The sequence below is a fragment of the Heteronotia binoei genome, chromosome 14 (genome assembly GCF_032191835.1).
Source record: "Heteronotia binoei isolate CCM8104 ecotype False Entrance Well chromosome 14, APGP_CSIRO_Hbin_v1, whole genome shotgun sequence".
Taxonomy (NCBI): domain Eukaryota; kingdom Metazoa; phylum Chordata; class Lepidosauria; order Squamata; family Gekkonidae; genus Heteronotia; species Heteronotia binoei.
Window position 1 is genome coordinate 29,348,374 of NC_083236.1, and position 21,244 is coordinate 29,369,617.

Consider the following 21,244-nt stretch of genomic DNA (forward strand, 5'->3'; position numbering starts at 1 on the left):
TGGACAACCAAATCTGGTTCCACATTCCTCCTCCACACGCAGCTGGGTGACAGTTCTCTCAGAGCTGTTCTCTCAAGGAGCAGTTCTTGAGAGAATTCTCAGCCTCAGCTGCCTCACGGGGTGTCTGCTGTGGGGAGAGGAAGGGAAAGGAGATTGTAAGTCACTCTGCGACTCCTTCAGGGTAGTGAACAATGAGGTATACAAACCAACTCTTCTTCATCTTCCTCCTCCTCTGCTGATCCTGAGATCTGAGAAAATCAGTCTATACCCTGCCATCTTCCCTTCCAACAGTGTCACACTAGACTCTGGGAAACTGTGGTTCAGATCCATACTCTGGTGCCAATCCTTCCTTCTCAGCCTAACCTAGGTTGTTGTGTGGACAAAATGAAGGAGGATGTAATCTATCCAAATTTCCTTGGATGAAGAGCGTGATTTTAAAAATACAATGTATAACAAATATTCTGACCCAAGTTCTTATCATGGAGAAAAGAGCCCATTCTACCTTGCTGGGTTGTGGCGTAGATGGGGGAATAGCATATGCTGCCCTGGACTCCTTGGAGGACAGGGAGGACAAAGATAACTGAGATTTAATTATGAAATCAGCAAGAATTATGATGTTTGAACATCAGCTTGCATTGAGCTGACCGGCCTTTCAGATGCACAGATCAGAACAAGCTTTCTGATTCTTTCCCACTTAACCCATTCGTGCTCAGAATTTTCTCTATGCAGCAGCCACATTCAGCCCAGCCTGTTTTCCCTTCTATGAGTACCATTTTTACCAGATCAGTTCTCCACCCAAGCCATTGCACAACGACAGGAGTGCTGATTCACTGAGGGGGGCTTAGTTTGTGCCCAACTGCAGGCTGCATGGGAGGAGCTGTTGGGTTCCCATTGTCCCCTCCTGGAGCTGCACCACTGCCCTTACCTGAGACCCTGGAGAGCTGCTGCCTGTCAAAATAGACATCACCTCCTACTTCCTTTGATATTGCCCCCTAAATCCCTCTAACTGGAAATGCCATGGACCACACCTGGGACCATCCACATGCAAAACAGATGCTCTTCCACTGTACCACAATTCTACCCCAAATGGTCATCTACTTCTGCCTTGTCTACTATGACTGGGAGGAAATCTCTAGGGCTCCAGCCAGGGAATACTATCTTTCTCAACCTTTCTGAAATCCTTTACCTGAAGATGGTAGGGAAACTCCAGGCAAACCCAAACTCATCAGATCTTGTAAGCTAAACAGGGTCAACTCTGGCAAGTACTTGGATGGGAGACCTCCAAGGAATACTAGAGCCAGGAGGCAGGGGCAGGCTTTATTCAACCACCTCTCTGAATATCCTCCATGCCCACAATAGGGGTCAGTCACCAGAGGTCACCATGACTTCCAAGTGTGCGTGTCTGTGCACACACAAACACAAGTACAAAAATACCCCCCAAAGGAACTTTAGATAGAACTTCTGCATGCAAAGCATGTGTTCTACCAATAAAGTGCAGTGAATCCTCACATTGTGATACTCGTATTTACAAGCTCAATAATAGTTCAATGCTGTGGAATGCTCATGAACTAGACCCCGGATTTACTGGGCATGGATCAATATCATTATTCATAAAAAGAGGAAACCAGATGGTAGGTACACAGCAAGCTCCCACTTGCTGTTTCCAAAGCTAAGCTGCCAACGGCCCACCCCGATGCTTCAAGTCACACCATTATCTAAAAATATTTTTTCTATACGGAATAATATTCCATTTATTATCTTCCTGCATCGACACCAGACTGGCTCAACTTCTGAGTCTATCTCTTCCAAGCTGAACCTCAGCAGGGCTGAATAAACAACTTGAATTTGTTGGCTTGCTTTTGGATGCAAAAAATGGGCAGAATCGCCAAAGAGGTACTCTCATATTAACAGTTCACTACTGGTTGCACAATCTCAATGTATATTTTCATCAGTTGGTGTAAAGCACAAGGCCAGGGGGAGGAGGGCCAAGCAGCTTAAGTGCAGCGCCACCACAGCCACAAACAAGACTGAGTCACAGCAACATTACACTAGTGACTACTCTGGGAACTGCAGCCTAGGCCAATTCAGTAGATGCAGGTGACTTAAGGGAACCAATCAGAGCAGCTCAGGGGCTATAAAAGCATCCCCACTGTCACAGTTGTTCAGTTCTAGCAACTGATGTGAGAGGACTTGGCTTTGCATTGCCTGTTTTGGAGCTCTTGGTTTTTTGCTCATGCTGGTTGTGAGCTCCTGCTTGCCCAAAACCCTGCTGGGGCCTTAGCCATTCCAGCTTCCTGCCTAAGGAAGTGATCTAATGGGACTCGGTCCCAGCTTACACTGATGGAGAGTGGTCAGGAAGCTACAACTGCTGCAGAATGCTGGATTGCAGTGAGTCAGAGGGACTGTATCGCTCCAGTCTCGTTCTACTTACACTGGCTCCTAATATTCCTTCCCTATAAGCCTTTAAATCAGCATGTCTTAAGGATCCATATGAACCTATCCTACCATTATGGATGTATTTGGAGGCTCTGTTTTGGATGGCCCTCTCATCTGATGCTAGATAGGTGGCAATCTCAGAAAGAGCCTTCTAGGTCATGGTACCAAAATGATGAATTTCCCTCCCAGGGAGATTTGTCTGCCTCCTATTGACTGTCTCCCACCAGCTGGCATTGCCCCAGGTATTCTCATTGACCTTCCAGTTTGGTGTAGTGGTTAAGTGTGCGGACTCTTATATGGGAGAACCGGGTTTGATTCCCCACTCCTCCACTTGCAACTGCTGGAATGGCCTTGGGTTAGCCATGGTTCTCACAGAGCTGTCCTTGAAAGGGCAACTTCTGTGAGAGCTCTCTCAGCCCCACTTAGCTCACAAGGTGTCTGTTGTGGGGGGAGAAGATAAAGAAGATTGTAAGCCACTCTGAGTCTCTGATTCAGAGAAAAGGGTGGGGTGTAAATCTATGGTCTTCTTCTTCCTTGTTCATGTGTCTATGTATTTTGTTCTAAGCGTTATATATTATGTGTGTGTGTGTGTGTGTTTGTTTGTTTAAACTTTTTAAAGGTTTGTGTTGCTTCCCACCTTGGAGACCTTAAACTGGGTGGAAAGGCAGCTCAAAAATGTTTTAAATGCATACAGCCGAAGGCAGAATGGAAGGCTCCCCTCTATGACACCATCAGGCTCTTAAAGACAGTGACTTTCGGCGGACACCTGACGGCGTCTTCCCAGATGCAATCATTCTCTCAAAGCTCAGGTCTTTGACACAGCTAATGTCAGTGCATCAAATATTGATGGAAACCTTGTTCCAATAAGAGCAGGAGACCACAATTCATAAGGGAGAAAATGCTTGGGCGGAGATCTTTCATGGGATTGCTAGAACAAAATGAGCTGGTTCCCCTCCCCCGCCCCCCACCGTGCCTTGGGAGCTTGTTCCCTGCGAGGAAACTGTATTTCATTAGAGGGTCTAATTCCTCTGAATGGAAAGTGGATAATAGTTGTACCAAGAGGAAGCAGGCAGCAGATTGTTGGGATCACAAGAAAAATCCCATTTTAATTAATCTCATCTAACTAAGTCAATTGAACTTTCCTGGGAATGCGTTTCTCTCTCTCCGTTTCCCCTCCTCTACCGTATTCTCTCAACTGCTTCTGCACATTCCCCTCCTCCTAACTCAATAATGCAAGAGACCGCAGAAGCACAAAGCAATGGCCCCTCCAGAAATGTAAAGCAGGGACCAGATGGCAAATGTCCATTTCCATAAGCTGATACTTTGCAGCATCCCTTGCAGGGGCAGTTTGAGTTATGCTTCTTCCGATGGCTGAAGAGGCCAATCCAGGGCGGTCTGCCATAAACATCACAGATGTAAAGCACATCTGGAATGCATGAGCCTGCTGCAAATATCACTGCTCTATAGCAAACCTGTTCACATACCACAACTGCAGGGCACATCTGTAACTCACATGGCCTGCTGGGTGACCCATGGGTGACCTCTAGCCAGTCTTCTTTTCTGAACCGAGCCTACCTTCCAGGGTTGTTGTGAGGATTAAAGGGAGACAGGGAGGGAGAACCTGTTTTCCTGAGCTTTTGGAGGAACCACAGGCTAGAAAAGGCTACATTTTTATTGGCAAGGCCATGGGCCCTCCAATTATGCATAACTGCATCTAGCCCCAAGGGGAAGGCAAGCAGAGCAGATGCTTCAGGTGCCCTGCAGAGAGTCTCGGCTTCAAGACAGTTTAGGCAGAGGTCAGCCTGACCTGCAAGACTATTTTTATTTGCTTCTTACTGTTGCATGTCAGTGTGGTGTGGAGGTTTAGAGGGTTGGACTAAAATCTGGGAGACCTGGCATCACATCCCAGCTCAGCTATGAATCTCTCTGAGTGACCTCTTCCACAGGCTAACCTACCTTGCAGGGCTAGCCCAGGCTAGTCTAATCTCATCAGATCTCAGAAGCTGAGCCGAGTCAGCCTTGGCTAATATTTGGAAGGGCAACCTCCAAAGAATACCGGGGTCATGACCAAGACTCCCTCTCTAAGCTGTGGAGTCCTGTGAGCAAACGTTCTACTTTGTGAGCTACTGTCATTAAAGTTGTGAGCTACTGCATAGATTAGTTTGTTCTGGGGCCCTTTCTCCTGAGCTGAAACAAAAATGTGTGAGCTGGAGGCTAAAAAGCTGTGAGCTGGCTCACATTAACTCAGCTTCGAGGGAACACTGGTCATGACACAGAGGCAGGCAATGGCAAACCACCTCTGAACATCTCTCGGCTTAAAAACAAGTCTAGCTCGCCACCCAGTGGTGTATAATGTTACAAGAACTTCTGGCTGCCAGAAAATCTTTAGATCTCCTGACTATACTACACACAATGACCAACAACAACCTCGCAGAGATGTTGAGGAGTTGGTGGAGTACTCAGTGCACTACCCTGAGCTCCTTAGAGGACAGATGAGATCAAAATGGGTCCCTAAAAGAATACCTGCTGAGAGGTCATCAGGTGAGTGTTTACACACCTGTTCCACTTCATGGGGTGAAAGTAATTAGGCCATTCAGCAGCAGATCTAGTTGACCACTTTCTTGCTGAGGATGATGTATGTAGTTCTGAAACAGCAGCTTTTTAAACAATGCTGGTAGGTGAAGCAAGTTTGTTAATTAAACATGTATAGTATAAATTGTTTCAATGGCTGTGCATTGAATTACTGAAAGAGTTCCGTTGAAGGTATAATAAATAGAATTTGGCATCATATTGTGCCCTTTTTCTCCAATTACACATGGAAGGGGAGAGACACAAGTGAGTGGCATCCATGACACATAGTTTTGGCCTGACATTACAAACTGCCAGATCTTCAACTACTTCACAATCACACACACATTTCCTTTCCCAAGAGTAGGCAACTAGGGGGAAATAACATCTGCATATCTTTTTTTTAACAATCAATGCATATTCCATCTTTCTCTGAAAATGCTACCATGGAGAAGGAGTGACATTTTAATGATTCTTTTATATCTGTGGAAGCATCCCACCCCACACCAGCTTTCATAAGCAGCCTGGAAATGCCAGGCTCTGGGCATGAAAACAAAAATCTTTGTTGGGGGCCCACAAAATGTTGGCTGCCTCATAGGAGAAGAGATCGGTGTGTGTGTGTGTGTGTGTGTGTGTGTGTGGTAGGACAGACTTTCCAATCTGGCTGCAGGACATCTGGCATCTTCCTGTGCTAATTCTGTGCTCTGTTTGCAAGAAGATGAAGAATGTGCTGTTGAGTTGGAACTGACTCATGGCGACAACATCCATGGGGCATTCCAGGCAGGGGATGAACAGAAGCACTCGTTTGCCATTGCCTTCCTCTTGTGTTGCAACCCTTGTCTACTTCGGTGATCTCCCATCCAAGTGCTAACTGTGGCCAGCCCTCCTTTACTTCTAAACTCTGACAAGTTCAAACTAAGCAGCTTGAAAGTCCCCAAAGATTCAGAATGTCGCTGTCCATGGTACTGTCTGATTTCTCCACTCTGTGCACTCCATACGTGGCATTTATTTCTATAACACTGCAAAGCTCTTCACAAATATTCTCATGTTGTAACTTTGTGAAGCAGATCAGTATTATCATCTCCATGTTGCCAATCAAGGAAAGTGACTTCCCAAAGTCTCTTTAGCACTTACTTATCTGGCAAAGGGATGTTCCCCACCTCCTTCCCCTGCTTGAAGAGCCCCTGGCCATTCTTAGATTAAATATCTGCAAGCAGAGAAGGCTTAGTTCAGATCCCTCGTATCCTTCCTTACCAGCCATTATATCTCTAAACTAGGGGTGGCCAAACTTGCTTAATGCAAGAGCCACATAGAATAAATGTCAGATGTTTGAGAGCCACAAGACGCAAACGTCAGATGTTGAAGGGAGGGAAGGAGGAAGGAAGGAAGGAAATAGATGTGGAGGGGGAGGGAGGGAAAGGTGAAAGAAAGCAACTTTAAATGCATTCTCCAATCTGCTGGCTGACTTGACTTGGAGAAGACATTTAAAGAGAGAAATGCCTTCTCCAAGCCATTGGGGGCTTCAAGAGCCACAGTTGGGTCATCTATGCTCTAAACCCAACAAACTGGTGTTTAGCACTGAGTGTCAGGGAGCTGTTCTTGGATGAACGTGCCAGTGGGAGAATATGTTTTTGAACACTTAGGTTCTTTGTGTTAGAGCAACATGCCCTCATTAGTGGAATGGATCCATGAGATCCAGCCCCAGATTTGGTAACTTTTACCCTCTTGCATATTTCACATAGCAGTCAGCGAGCGCATAAAAATCCTTATTTGTGCGGTGAGTCTTGCCACCGATTTTTAGGAGCGCGTAAAGGTTTAACAGATCTGTAATAAGCTCCCAATTATTGACTTTCTATTTTTTCCCCCCTTCTAGGTTGTTGAGGAGGTATTTTTCCCCCTGCAGAATGCAGCTGCAGTGCATACCCATATATCACTAATTAACGGACTTCTCTCGCTACAGCTCTCATTTAACCCAGGGCCGACTCGTCTGTCTTCCTCTGCTGCTGGTGGCTTGCTGTTGATTAGTGGCTGCTTTTATGTATAATTTAAATGGATATTGTTTCAGACCATGTTTAGCTGCTGGGGAGGGAGGGAGATCTCCAACGGAGCCCTGTTTGGCAAGTTCCAAATCTCAAAGCACGTAAACAAAAGAACACAAAACTTCCAGCCCTGAAGATCCGTTCTCCCCTGGCTGCTCCTGGGGGAGCAGAGCCACTTGCCATGCAGAGCAATTTCTTTCTGAAAGCACTTAAAATCATGTGGAAATCTACCTCTGACCACATGAGGCCACCTTCTGAATACAGAAAACCAGTCTTTAAACAGAGCAGAAGGCTGATTAAATATCCTCACAAAGTCTTGGGGAAAGCAATGATCAGCACACTCCTATGCAGATTTACTTTTGTCTAAGCCCATGGCGCAGAGTGGTAAATATGCAGTACTGCAGTCGGAGCCCTCTGCTCATGACCTGAGTTCGATCCCAGCGGAAGCTGGTTCAGTTAGCTGGCTCCAGGTTGACTCAGCCTTCCATCCTTCCGAGGTCTGTAAAATGAGTACCCAGCTTGCTGGGAGGAAAGTGTAGATGACTGGGGAAGGCAACGGCAAACCAATCCATAAAAAGTCTGCCATGAAAACATTGTGAAAGCAACGTCACCCCAGAGTCGAAAACGACTGGTGCTTACACAGGGGACTACATTTACCTTTACCTTTTTAAGCCCATTACAATGAAATATTCAGACTGGATTAACTCTGTATAGGATGGCACTATATATAACCTATGGCTTCATTAGTAACTTCCACCCAGGCCACTGTGAGTAGGATTTCTGAGGGAGTGAGGGAGGCAATTTTTCTTTGTCTGGGAGCTTATCTTTCTAAGGGGCTGGAGGCCTCTTTTCTGTGGACTGTGATTTGACTCACCAGCATCACTGATCTGCTCTGCTCTCCTCTTACTGATGCCTAATATAGGAAGGATCCTGCCAAGAGAGGAAGGCTGGATTCCTGGGTGCCAACCTATCCAACTCCTTTGGTAGTCTTCTTCACCATGTTGTCTTTTCAGCCACACTACCTCAATGATATAAGGATAGATCCGATTATCAGAATGAACCTTTCAAACCTTATTTATTCCGTTTAATGTTTTCCAAATGGCTTGTCAGCTGTTTACATTTACTGTCAGGAAGGTTGGAGGGCTCAATGGGCAACTGCAGGCTAGGGGCCAACAGGGGTTTTGGGTCTCTCCAGTGTTCCCTCTAAACTGAGTTAGCGTGAGCTAGCTCACAGATTTTGAGCCTCCAGCTCACACATTTTTGTCTTGGCTCAGGGAGGATGACCCCAGAGCATGCTAATTTATGCAGTAGCTCACAACTTTAATTCAAGTAGCTCACAAAGTAGAGTTTTTGCTCACAAGACTGCAGCTTAAAGGGAACATTGATCCCCAGAGGATATTGCAGTCTCCTCTTTCACTATGGCGAGATCCTTCTGAGAGAATCTGTGGCGCAACTACTTTCTGGCATTACCTCTGAGTCTACCTGGAAGACATTTGTAAACAGCTGCCTCCGACGAAGGAGGAAGCATGGCTTGGGAGCAATGTTTTGTGATTGGTCCCTGCCACCCCCCTCCTGTGGCAGCCAACCAGGCAGTTACTATCATTCCTGATTGCAGAGTCTGGAGTAACTTTTCTAAAGCGCCCTAGCTAGAAGCAGCCATGAGAGCCATTCCACAACAAAGCAGCCTGGACCTGTTTGTCAGCAAACAGCTGGTAGCAGAAGATGCTGGAGAAAGAAATCCTTCCTGTTGGAAGAAGGCCTCAGGGCTCAGAAAGAAAGACCGATTCCCCGCTAGCCTTACCCCATTTTCACTCTCCTCTTCTCTGTGGGGCTTCCTTCGGATTTCACATAAGCTGCCCCAGGGTTGCAACTTGCTTCCCCTCTTGTGTGGCAAACAGAAACCAGTTTTTAGAGGATCTTGCTTGCAGCTCGAAAGAGACGGAGCGAGTTGCAGCCTCGGGGCAGCTTGTGTGAAATCTGAAGGAAGCCCCACGGAGAAGAGGAGAGTGAGAGCAGGATAAGGCTAGTGGGGAATAGGTCAAAGGGTGATGCCTTGGCAGTGTTGGGAAAGCAGGCAGTCTAAAAACCAGAGAGAGACTGGAGAACAGAGACATGCAGACATGCGGAGAGCCACACAGACATGACCCACATTATGCCTGTTGGTAAAGGTCAAACCTGATCAGGACAAATTTATGGCCAAGCTAGGCAGCAGGAACCAAGGATTGGTCTGAATGGGTAGAGAGATACTGAAGCCTATGGTCGTTTTCGCACTCACCTCCAGCCGGCGCGACCCCCCTCTTCACCACGCAGGATCTGCGCGGATTTCGCACGAAATGCCGCGGAGCAGCCTTTTGCGCCGGAAACTCCCGTCGCAAAAGCTGCGCAAACGCCAAACTGCTTTTTGGCGATTTACGTTTGAGCGGCTTTTGCGCCGGGAGTTTCCGGCGCAAAAGGCTGCTCCGCGGCATTTCGTGCGAAATCCGCGCAGATCCTGCGCGGTGAAGAGGGGGGTCGCGCCGGCTGGAGGTGAGTGCGAAAACGACCTATGAGAACAATACAGCCATCTCGCCTTCAATCCGTAGCCTCCCTTCCTTGCCAGAAGGAGCCATGGAACAGAGACCCACCCCCTTTTTAGTCCTGACCCCTCCTTATCCAGACGTTTCACTTAGGAGTTACAATGGATGGCAGCATTCGGCATTGTGTCACTCTCTTTCTTGGTCTCTTTGGCTCAGTGACTTCTCCATTCAGCCTTTCTTGCGGTACTGGCTGAGCAATTGTGCTCTTGCCCTGATCCACCCAACTTTGAAGATGTGCATGACAGATGGCTAAGCAACAGGTCTAAACACCAAAGGGAGGTTATCTAAATGTCAGGCTTAATGATCCCCTGCTGCCAGAAGTCACCCGCAAGGGAGGAGACGCCATTGTTTGATTCCTGAGCAAGCGGATGATGACGCATAGAAAATGGTTTCACCCACTGCAGAAATATTTCCTCTCTTTTTTTTCTCCATTCCCCCTTCTCGCATGCGGCTCATTCCCATTTTTTTAAATGTCATGTTAGAGGGGCTATAAAACACATTCTGAAAATTCAGGGCTTTGTCCTCTTCACAGTGGATGATTAAAACCAGGCGAGGTTTGAGGCGGGCTGGTGCGGAGTGCCTCTCCTCTGCAACCGGCATCTCAGAAGCTTGGCAATTCTGTAACTCAGAATTTGATTTGACTCAGATGAAGGGCTGTTCTCTGTTGCCCTGTTTTGAAGCCATCTTTGCCATAAAGAACTTTTAGCCTTGCATGGCACTGAGATAGTGCTCCTTTACCACTAGAGGCACATGGAATCAAAAGTGCTATCCAAAGTGGGTGGGGGGGAAATGATGCTGTGTATTCTCCAAGACTTCTGGGAATATTCACATGCAGGGGTCATTTTGTAGAAAAAAATAGGTGGTGGAGCTCATCCAGGGATTGTTATGCAGCTGCACATACTATTCAACGGACAAGGAGGTGGAACTCTCAGAAAGAGGAGGTGGAACTCTCAGAAAGGTTTAGGAGCTGTGCTCCTGTGAGCTCCCACTGAATCCGAGGCCTGTTCATATATCTGCTCCATATGTAATTATCTGATGTCAATGTTTGAAGATTAATAGTATCGAAGAGTTGAGCTGTGAGTTTGTATTTAACAGAAGCAAAAAAGAAAAAGCTATACTGCAATATTTGATTGCATGTGTGAAACAGCACAATCTAAGGGGTGATTTCCTAGGAGTAAGTTCCACCACGGCATAATTTAAGAAGAGCCCTGCTGGATCGGATTTCTGGTCCATCTAATCCGGCCTCCTATCTCACACAGTGGCCAACTGCTTACTCTGGAGGGGCAACAACAGAGCATAGAGGCTGAGGCCTTCCCTTGATGTTGCTTCCTGGCTCGAGGATTCAGAGACTGACTGCCTCTGCCTCTGAACATGGGGCTTTCTTCTGAGTCAATCCACTGAGGATTGCTCCCTTGGTTTCTGGCAAGTGTTTAGTAGAGAACATCAATGATACTTGGTATTTCTGCTCAGGAGATTTCATATTTGATGCCTAATAAAACACTCAAGAGTTACTGTCAGGAGACCCAAAGATTCAGATTTTGAATCCTGGCACAATTTTTTTGCATTGACATTCTTCCTGTCCCAGCTCTGTCCTCTCAGCCAAGTAGACCTTAGTGGCCAGTGCTAAACCAAATCTCAGAGCTTTGCCATCTATAATTCAACTGAGTGAGATCAAAGTGACTGACAACCAAACAATTGGCAATCTGATTTTAGAGCCCACACTTGAAGCTGGCTGGGGGTCTACAGGCTCCAGACTACTCTCTAAAAATGGCTCCTTGAATTGAATCAAGTGTCACGACCAGATTATCTCTCACTCCAAACCTCTGGACCAAAGCCCAGGCATCTGAGACAGCTGGCTAATCAGTTTGGGTGCAATCCAGTGGATGCTGCCTCACAAAGCAGCCATTTCTTGCCATGGGGAGTGATGCAGGAGAATGATGGGTTGTGGCCTTTTCCCCTGAGCTTTGAGGACATCATGAGGTTCCCAGCTTCACAGAAAGGATGAGAGCTGTGTGGACAATGCCGCAGTTTGCTTGGTTGCTAATACAGAGGCTGAAAGAGTGTTATACAGAGTAAAGGAGGGTTACCAGCTATGGGCTGAGAAATACCTGGAGATTTTTGGGGTGGAGCCTGAGGAGAGCAGAGTTTGGGGAGGGGAGGGAGTTCTGTGAGGTATAATGCCACAGAGTTACAAAGTGGCCATTTTCTCCAAGTGGACTGATCTTGGTTGCCTGGAGAACAGTTGTAATCAATACTCCCTCTAAGCTGCAAAGTCTTGTGAGCAAAAATTCTACTTTGTAAGCTACTGGCATTAAAGTTGTGAGCTACTGCATAAATTAGTTTGCTCTAGGGCCATTTTCCCTAAGCTAAGACAAAACTGTGTGAGCTGGAGGCTAAAAACCTGTGAACTAGCTCACACTAACTCAGCTTAGAGGGGACAACAGTAAATTGTTGTCCAATGAGCATAACACTCTCCCAGGGACATACTGGAGGAGGGGGTCCCGCAGATACATTGATCTCAGACCACTCAAGGCCTTAAAGGTCAATATCAGAGCCTTGGACTTGACTTGGTGCTCCACTGGAAGCCAATCCAGCTGGTGGGGCACAGGTTGTATGCGTGCAGCCCTTGGCATTCCCATCAGGATTCACACCACCACATTCTGGATCAGCTGGAGCTTCCAGGTCAGTCTTAAGGGAAGGTCAGTGTAAAGTGAGTTACAGTAGTCTAGTCTGGAGGTGACCATTGCATGGATTTCTGTGGCTAGGTCAGGGCATAACAGGAAAGGGGTCAGCTGCCAGGCTTGGCATAGGTGGAAAAATGCCAGCCTGGTTGAATGTGTGACCTGGGCCTCCATATTCAAGGAGGCATCCAGGGTCACTCTTAGGCTCTTGATGGACTGCGCTGTAACAATGGTGACCCACCAAGAGCTGGTAGTCTGGACTCCAATCCTGAAGCCCCCCTTGGCCACAGAATGTCATGCCTGCCCCCGACCCAGCACCTGCTAGCTCAGAGCAGGCGCCTTTAACAGCCCTGGATGTAAGTCCTGAGGAGGCAAGCCGGCAGCAGGAGCCACCTGGAACTGATCAGGCCACGCCGGGCCCCAGCTCATCCCCTCCTGAATCTCCACCACCTGTTAGCCGGCTCCGTGAAAGGAGACGGCAGGAGATTAGAAACAGAAGGAGTGAAGCACGCATGCGGGGGAGAAGAGATCTAAGCCCGGCATACTAATGGGTTAACAAGCCAGCACCGTATATCTGCAATCCTGGCCCTTTGGCAAACTGTGCTGGCAACGAACGATCCTCCTGGGACGTGACCACGCTCTGCACCCTCTTGACTCCTGTGAGAACCCGCATATTTCTGACCCGGCTTGAACCTTGGACCTCGGAACTCTGGACTGTGACTTTGCTCTGTGGACTTGCTTTGGTAATTTGACTTCATTCGGCTTTGCTCTCTCTGGCTACCCGACCCTCGGCATTCCTGTGTTTACGCTCTCTGTCTCATCCCTTGGCTTGGACTGATTTATGGTTTTGACTAATTGGACTGTTTAAGATAACGCCTGTGCTGCTCCCTGAAAACCTCAGCCGGCTGCAAGAGTTCTGGCTGACTGCCGGGACGCCAGCAGCCGTCTCCTACCGAGGCTGGGGTCATGACAGCTTGCCAGCACCCATAACTCACCAGACTCCACCATGACCGACCAAGCAGCAGGAGGGGCTGACCCACTGTTGGGTCTACTAGACCAGGTGCAGCAGCTGACGCAGGCTGTAATCACACTACAGCAACAAACGGCTTCCAACGCTACTGCCCTGGCCATGGCAGCAGCTCCTCGTTCCCGCTGCCCGGTGAGTGCCCCTGACAAGTTTGGAGGGAGTCTGGAGGAATTCCCCGCCTTCCTTGCTCAATGTGAACTGTATATGGAGATAAGGCAAACTGATTTTCCCACAGACAAGACCAAGGTCTGTTTCATTTTGAGCCTGCTAAAAGGGCAAGCAGCCAAATGGGCCACTCCCCTGCTGTTGGAACCGTCGCCGCTGCTATCAGACTACCCACGTTTCAAGGCTCATTTTATGGCTACCTATGCCAACCCAGTGCGGGCTGAGACAGCCAACCGCAAAATACGGGCATTGCAACAGGGCCAAAACTCTGTCTCTCACTACACCACTGAATTCCAGTTGCTTGCTCAAGACCTGGCCTAGAATGAAGCCGCCCTAATGGACCAATATACAGAGGGACTCTCTGATGCCATCCTTGATGAACTGGCCCGCAGTGACCGACCAGCCACACTACAAAACCTGATCCTGTTGTGCCTGCGTATTGATGGGCGGCTGCAGAGTCGCCGCCAGAAACAGAAAGGGAGCCACGCCCCAGCAAGGGTCCCCACAGCTGCTCCCGCTCCAGGTATCACCGCTCTTCCTCCAGCTGCGGAACGCATGCAGCTGGGCGTCGCCCGCCCTCGCCTGACTCCCGAGGAGAAGACCTGGCGGCGCAACTGCAATTTGTGCCTCTATTGTGGCGAGGCCGGACATTTTGCAGGTACCTGCCCGGCCAAATTAAAGCGTCCCACAAGCTCTGCTGCCCCGGTAAAAGGCCAGCCCCAGGTCTAGTTGGAGCTCCCGGCCTGGGGCACTTCTTGAGGTCCTCCAGCTCCGTCTATCCACCACACACCCCGTTCCTGATTCCGATTCGTCTTCAGCTCCCCGACGGTCGGTGGATTTTTGTACATGCCATGTTGGACTCCGGGGCTGCCTGCTGCTATATGGACAACCTCTTCGCCAAGGAGCATGGCATCCCCATCCGGGAAAAGAAGATCCCTACCCTGGTCGAGGCCGTAGACGGACGTCTGCTGCGCTCTGGACCCGTCATTCACGAGACTCAACCACTCATCCTATGGGTCCAGCAACACCAAGAGGAACGAACCTTTGACCTGGCCCGCATGCCACGATTTCCCGTCATCCTAGGCCTGTCCTGGCTTCAGGCTCACAACCCTCATGTGGACTGGGTACAACGAGACCTGCAATTTCCAAGTACCCCTGCGTCACGATCCACTCTGCATCCGGGTCCGGTCCCTGTGCCTCCCGATAGTCCATCCAGCTCCTCGCTCCCCACCATTCTCCTGGGGGCCGCCACCACACTACCCGCTCCCTACCAGGAGTTCGCAGATGTCTTTGACGAAAAGGAGGCAGACCAGCTCCCCCCACATCGGCCCTACGATTGTGCCATTGACCTGATGCCCGGCGCCCCGTTACCAGCAGGCCGCCTATACCCCATGGCGGACCCGGAGCTGGCTGCCCTACGGGAGTACTTGGAGAAGAACTTGGCCCGCGGGTTCATTCGACCATCCACCTCACCATTGTCCTCGCCTGTCCTGTTCGTGAAAAAGAAAACAGGAGACTTGCGGCTCTGCAACGACTACCGGGCACTCAACAAAATCACCATCCGGAACCGTTACCCGCTTCCACTGATCCCGGAGCTCCTCGATCGTGTAAAAGGGGTTACCATTTACACCAAGCTCGATCTCCGAGGGGCCTACAACTTGGTCCGTATTAAAGCTGGGGATGAGTGGAAGACCGCTTTTGGTACCAGGTATGGCCAGTACGAACACCTGGTCATGCCATTTGGGCTCACAAATGCCCCTGCTGTGTTCCAACGGTTCATGAACGACGTGTTCCGCGACCTTCTGGACCGGTTCCTGATTATTTACCTGGATGACATCTTGATCTACTCCACCTCCGTGCAGGAACACGTCCAACACGTACGACAGGTGCTACAGCGGCTCAGAGCTCACCGCCTTTATGCTAAGCTGGAAAAATGCACCTTCCATCTCCCGTCGGTCGAGTTCTTGGGTCACATCATCTCTCCCCAAGGGACTCAGATGGATCCAAGGAAGGTTGACGCCATCCTTCAGTGGCAAGCCCCCCAGAATCGGAAGGACGTCCAGCGCCTCCTGGGCTTCGCCAACTACTACCGGCAGTTCATCGCTGGATACGCCAACCTAACCAAGCCCTTGACTCGGCTCCTCCGTCCCAAGGAACCTTTCCAATGGACCCTGGAAGCTGACCAGGCGTTCCGCAACCTCAAGCGCCGTTTCTCCTCCAGTCCCCTCCTGAGATACCCTGATCCCCGCCTACTCTTCATGGTGGAAGCAGACGCCTCCAGTGTGGCCATCGGGGCCGTGCTCTCCCAGCGGGACGACCCCAGTCAGCCATGGCAGCCCTGCGCGTACTACTCCCGGCAGCTCTCCACCGCCGAACGCAACTATACGATATGGGAAAGAGAACTCTTGGCCATCAAGGTGGCTTTTGAGGTTTGGCGTCACCACCTTGAAGGGGCAAGACACCCGGTCCAAGTATTCACGGACCACCGAAACTTAGAACACCTGCAGACCACCCGCCGGCTGAACCAACGACAAATTCGGTGGTCCCTGTTCTTCTCCCGGTTCAACTTCACCATCTCATACATCCCGCACACCCAAAACCAGAAAGCCGACGCTCTGTCCCGTCGACCAGATTATGACACCCCAAGCGCTACAGAAGCCCCCAAGGCTAGCATCCTGCCACCTACGGTCTTTGCCGCCACCCTGACTGTACCAGCCTTGGTGGCCGAGATACAGGCCAGTCAGGCTACAGACCCCTGGGCCCAAAAGCACCTGCAGGAACCACAGCAAGATACTGAAGGAGAATTGACCACCCGGGATGGGCTGCTCTACCATCGGGAGCAGTTATACGTCCCTCCTGGGCCTCTCTGATCCCGCATCCTCCGCCTCACCCACGATGCACCCCCGGCCGGCCACTTCAGGCAACACAAAACACCCATCTGCTGACCAGAGACTTTTGGTGGCCCCGTGTGCGAGCGGACATCAGTCGGTACGTGGCTTCATGTGAGGTCTGCCGCCGGGCTAAGAACATACCTGCCAAGCCCTCCGGTCTCCTGCAGCCCCTTCCTACTCCCTCCGGTCCCTGGGACGTTGTGTCCATGGACTTCATCGTGGATCTGCCCCGATCCCAGGGGCACACGTGCATCTTCGTTGTGGTGGATCTATTCACCAAGATGGCTCATTTTGTCCCCTGCGCCAAAGTACCGTCGGGACCAGAAACCGCCCAGCTATATCTGGCCCACGTTTTTCGCCTACACGGGTTACCCAAGCAGATTGTTTCGGATCGGGGCCCGCAATTTACCTCTCGCTTTTGGCAGGCTTTCCAGCAAGGTTTGGGGACGGAGCTCCATTTATCTTCCGCATACCATCCCCAGACCGATGGCCAGACTGAACGCACCAACGCAACCCTGGAACAGTACCTACGCTGTTACACCAGTTACCAACAAGATAACTGGGTCTCCCTGCTACCACTGGCGGAGTTCGCCTACAACAATGCCGTACATAGCTCCACACAGACCACACCGTTTGCGGCCAACTACGGACAGCACCCCTGATTTTCCCCTCCGCTCGGCCCCTCCGCCGATGTCCCCGCAGCAGACAACCGGATAGAGGAACTTCATGCACTCCATGACCTCCTGCGCGCCCAGCTTCAGCACGCCAAAGACGCGTATAAACTGGCCGCAATCGGCATCGCCAAGAAGGACCATCCCTCAAGGTTGGGGACTCAGTCTGGCTCTCTACCCGGTATCTCCGGACCCCTGGCCGGTCCTCCAAGTTAACTGCGCGCTTCATCGGCCCGTTCCCGATCAAGGCACAAATCAACCCTGTGGCGTTCCGCCTACACCTTCCAGTCCACCTCCGGGTACACCCGGTTTTTCACCGCTCCCTCCTCCAACCCGCAGCCGCGCTGGACCCTAACCGAGATGTTCCACCACCACCTCCACCACCGGTTTTGGTGGACGATGCGGAGGAATACGAGGTCCATCAGATCCTGGACTCCCGGCTGCACCGAGGGCAGCTCCAGTATCAAGTGGACTGGGAGGGCTACCCCCCCCCCTGAAGATCGTTCCTGGGAACCGGCTACCCACCTGTATGCCCCGACCTGCTCCGGCGATTCCATGAGGCCTACCCTGATAAGCCGGGTGGTTTGGATGAGGGGGGGCCTGAGGGGGGGGGATAGTGTCATGCCTGTCCCCGACCCAGCACCTGCTAGCTCAGAGCAGGCGCCTTTAACAGCCCTGGACGTAAGTCCTGAGGAGGCAAGCCGGCAGCAGGAGCCACCTGGAACTGATCAGGCCACGCCGGGCCCCAGCTCATCCCCTCCTGAATCTCCACCACCTGTTAGCCGGCTCCGTGAAAGGAGACGGCAGGAGATTAGAAACAGAAGGAGTGAAGCACGCATGCGGGGGAGAAGAGATCTAAGCCCGGCATACTAATGGGTTAACAAGCCAGCACAGTATATCTGCAATCCTGGCCCTTTGGCAAACTGTGCTGGCAACGAACGATCCTCCTGGGACGTGACCACGCTCTGCACCCTCTTGACTCCTGTGAGAACCCGCATATTTCTGACCCGGCTTGAACCTTGGACCTCGGAACTCTGGACTGTGACTTTGCTCTGTGGACTTGCTTTGGTAATTTGACTTCATTCGGCTTTGCTCTCTCTGGCTACCCGACCCTCGGCATTCCTGTGTTTACGCTCTCTGTCTCATCCCTTGGCTTGGACTGATTTATGGTTTTGACTAATTGGACTGTTTAAGATAACGCCTGTGCTGCTCCCTGAAAACCTCAGCCGGCTGCAAGAGTTCTGGCTGACTGCCGGGACGCCAGCAGCCGTCTCCTACCCGAGGCTCGAGTCGTGACACAGAGCCTCTTTTTTTATTATTCAATTTCAGCCTGCCCTTTTATAACCATCCCACCGTGGCATCCAAGCCCATCGCCAGGTTTTGTGGGGCGACATCTTGGTGGCCATCCAAGAGCAGGTACAGCTGGGTGTCATCAGTGTACCTAAGCCTGAAACTCCATGCCAGCTGAGCAAGGGGGCACAACTAGATGTTATATATCATTGGGAAAAGAAGTGCCCCCTGAGGGACCCCACAGGTTAGGTGGTATCTACGATGCCATCAGACTCCTGTTTTATTCACAGCTAGAAATATGTCTCTCCCGCTCAGACCAATGGAAAATAAACAGTGTTTTGGAAATAAAACCCAAGTCAAAAAATCTGCACATCCCTTGCCCCAGCTGGGCTAAGGGAGCCTTCTGTGCCTTCTGATCTCTTCTGATGCCGCCAGGTGGACCAGATGCTGCTTTGTGTGAGATCGGCCAAATGGGTTTCCCACTCCTGATGACTAAGGCTTCCTTTCAGCTGGCTGGCCAGCCTCGCCATGGCTCCGAACCACTAGAGATTGGCAACAGGCCAGGCTATGCCTAGGAAGACTTCGGGATAGTGTCAGACATCAAGAAGGTGATATGCCCTCAGATATACCTGATCAGTAGGGATGTGCACTCAGATATATTTGATCCAAAAAATATACCCCCAAATCAGCATTAATTCTGTTGGGCTTGTTGCCTTTGCTTGCGTGGAAGGTGTTTGGCTGTTGATTGTCGCAGCATGCTCAAGTGCATTTTGCTATTGGCTTTTTGCAGGGCTTTTTTGTAGCAGGAACTCCTTTGCATATGAGGCTACACCCCCCTGATGCAGCCCATCCTCCAAGAACTTACAGGGCCTCTTCTTACAGGCCTACTGTAAACTCTTGGAGGGTTGGCTACATCAGGGGGGTGTAGCCTCATATGCAAAGGAGTTCCTGCTACAAAAAAAAAAAAAGCTCTGCCTTGCCTTGAAGAAAGAATGGTTAAAAATAAAGGAGGATGGCTGGGAGCACCTTGTTCAAGGTTCCATAGAACTGGATCCCTTGCCCCAATGAAAGCTGGTGGTTCTTCAAAGGACAGGTGCCCCCAGCTCTCCTGTAATTTTGGTGCCATTTGCTTTAAAAACAGTCTCCCCAGCCTCTTGGAAACATTCCTCATAGGGAATAATGGAACTGAATAATATCAGAATCCTGAAAAAACCTCCAAATCTGAATACTAAACCTGTTTTTGGAACTGGAATAACTAGAAACACCAATATTTTTCAGCATCCAGATTTCCAGATCCAGAAATATTGATTTTTTTTTAGGTGCACATCCCTGTTCCCAAGGCTTATCCTGCAAGTTACAGCGATGTCCATTCCAGTTTTTCACCCTTACACAGCAAGCGATTGACTTCAGATACATGAGACACATTTGTTTCCATGGAAAATGCTCTTCAAAGAACCCTCTCCTTTTGTCAAACTGCCAACAGCGTTGGAATCCATGACGTTTCTTTGTTACTAGAAAATGATATGTGCTCATATACTCTGTTCCTACATGCTGCTCTTGGTTGAAATTTGTGCAACTCTTAGCCAAATGCTAGTTCTTATAACTGCTGGTAGGATATCTGTAGAGGTGGCAGCTTATGGATTGTGGTGGTCTGTCAGAGGGCAGGGTACCTGTCCCTCCATGAAGCTGCCCACAGAGAGACACTGAATGGTGTGGCCAGAATCCTATCTGTGAGGACTTGGAAGGAGAATTTTTGATCTCCCTATAGCAGCCTCTCCAGGTGTGGAGACTGTGAGGGAATGAGCATTGTTTACTTCACTGAAAATATGTACACCTGCCTTTTCTCCTGATCAAGACACATTTCAGCTCGCACAAATACAATTTTTTTAAAAAGACCATCAAGCTACCAAAAGCACATTGGGAAAACTTGCCTTGACAGATCCCTTAAAATCCTCACAACTTTGTTCTTCTTCACATCTTCAGGAAGCTTGATCCATTCGACAGGAGTGGTGGCCAAGAAAGCCCAACCAGAAATGATTCTCACTGACCCATGGGTGGAGGAACTAATAATAATCCCTGGTTGTGGTAGTTGAACTGTCTTGTGGGCACATACTGGTGAAGATGGTTCTGCAGATACGGGGGTCCCAGGATGTAAAGGGCTTCAAAGGCGAACACCAACACCTTGAACATTGCCAACTGGCAGCCCATGTAGCAATCTTAAACTTGGGGCAACATGTAACCCTTGGAGTTCACTGATTGACCTTGGGCTAGTCTCTTTCTATCTCTCTCACTTTCTCCACTCTAGCCTACCTCACAGGATTACTATGAGGAAGGGGAAAAAGAGAAAAATAGAACTAAGGAAGCTGCTCTCTGCTCCCTGGAGGAAGGATAGTATAAAATATACAAGCCAGATAGCTTCCCAACAGCAACCGCTGACTTCTCTAGTAGAAAGAAAAAAGCAGAGCTGAAATGAATTTCCCCTCAGAAATTCTAATTCAACTTGGTGAATGTTAGTTGTCGAACACTCTCTCTCCTGATCTAGAGCTTTGGGGTGATTTCACAGTCCGTTCCTTCCCAACATACTTGCTCTAGCCCAAAGGATGGCTTTCAATGTTGTGTAGGTTTCTTTAAAAAAAAAAAATCAAGGTATTAGAATCTTCTACGTATTATTATGGCAGCTGACAGGAGACCGGCAGGAAAATCCACTTTTATTGAAACTGGAAAGGTCACAGCGTTCAGCACTGCCGCGGTGAAAAGAATGAATTAAACATACATACACTCTTTAGGATCCAGAAGCCAGTAAGTGCAGAGGAATGGAAACACACTGGAAGAGTGGAGAGAAGAAAATAGCAAACAGAGTCCTAAATGGATTTGCAAAGATTCAAAGTTGGTGATTGGTT

The 21,244-nt window shown here is 49.6% G+C and overlaps 1 protein-coding gene across 1 annotated transcript in view; it reads left to right on the forward strand.

Annotated features, from left to right (window-relative positions):
- Positions 1-5,119: 5,119 nt before the first annotated feature.
- PEPD (peptidase D) overlaps positions 5,120-21,244 on the forward strand; it is a 288,484-nt gene continuing 272,359 nt past the window's right edge. Inside the window, exon 1 of the mRNA XM_060254148.1 lies at positions 5,120-5,124. The gene's annotated coding sequence lies outside the window, so the exon portion shown is untranslated. The remainder of the gene's footprint in view (positions 5,125-21,244) is intronic.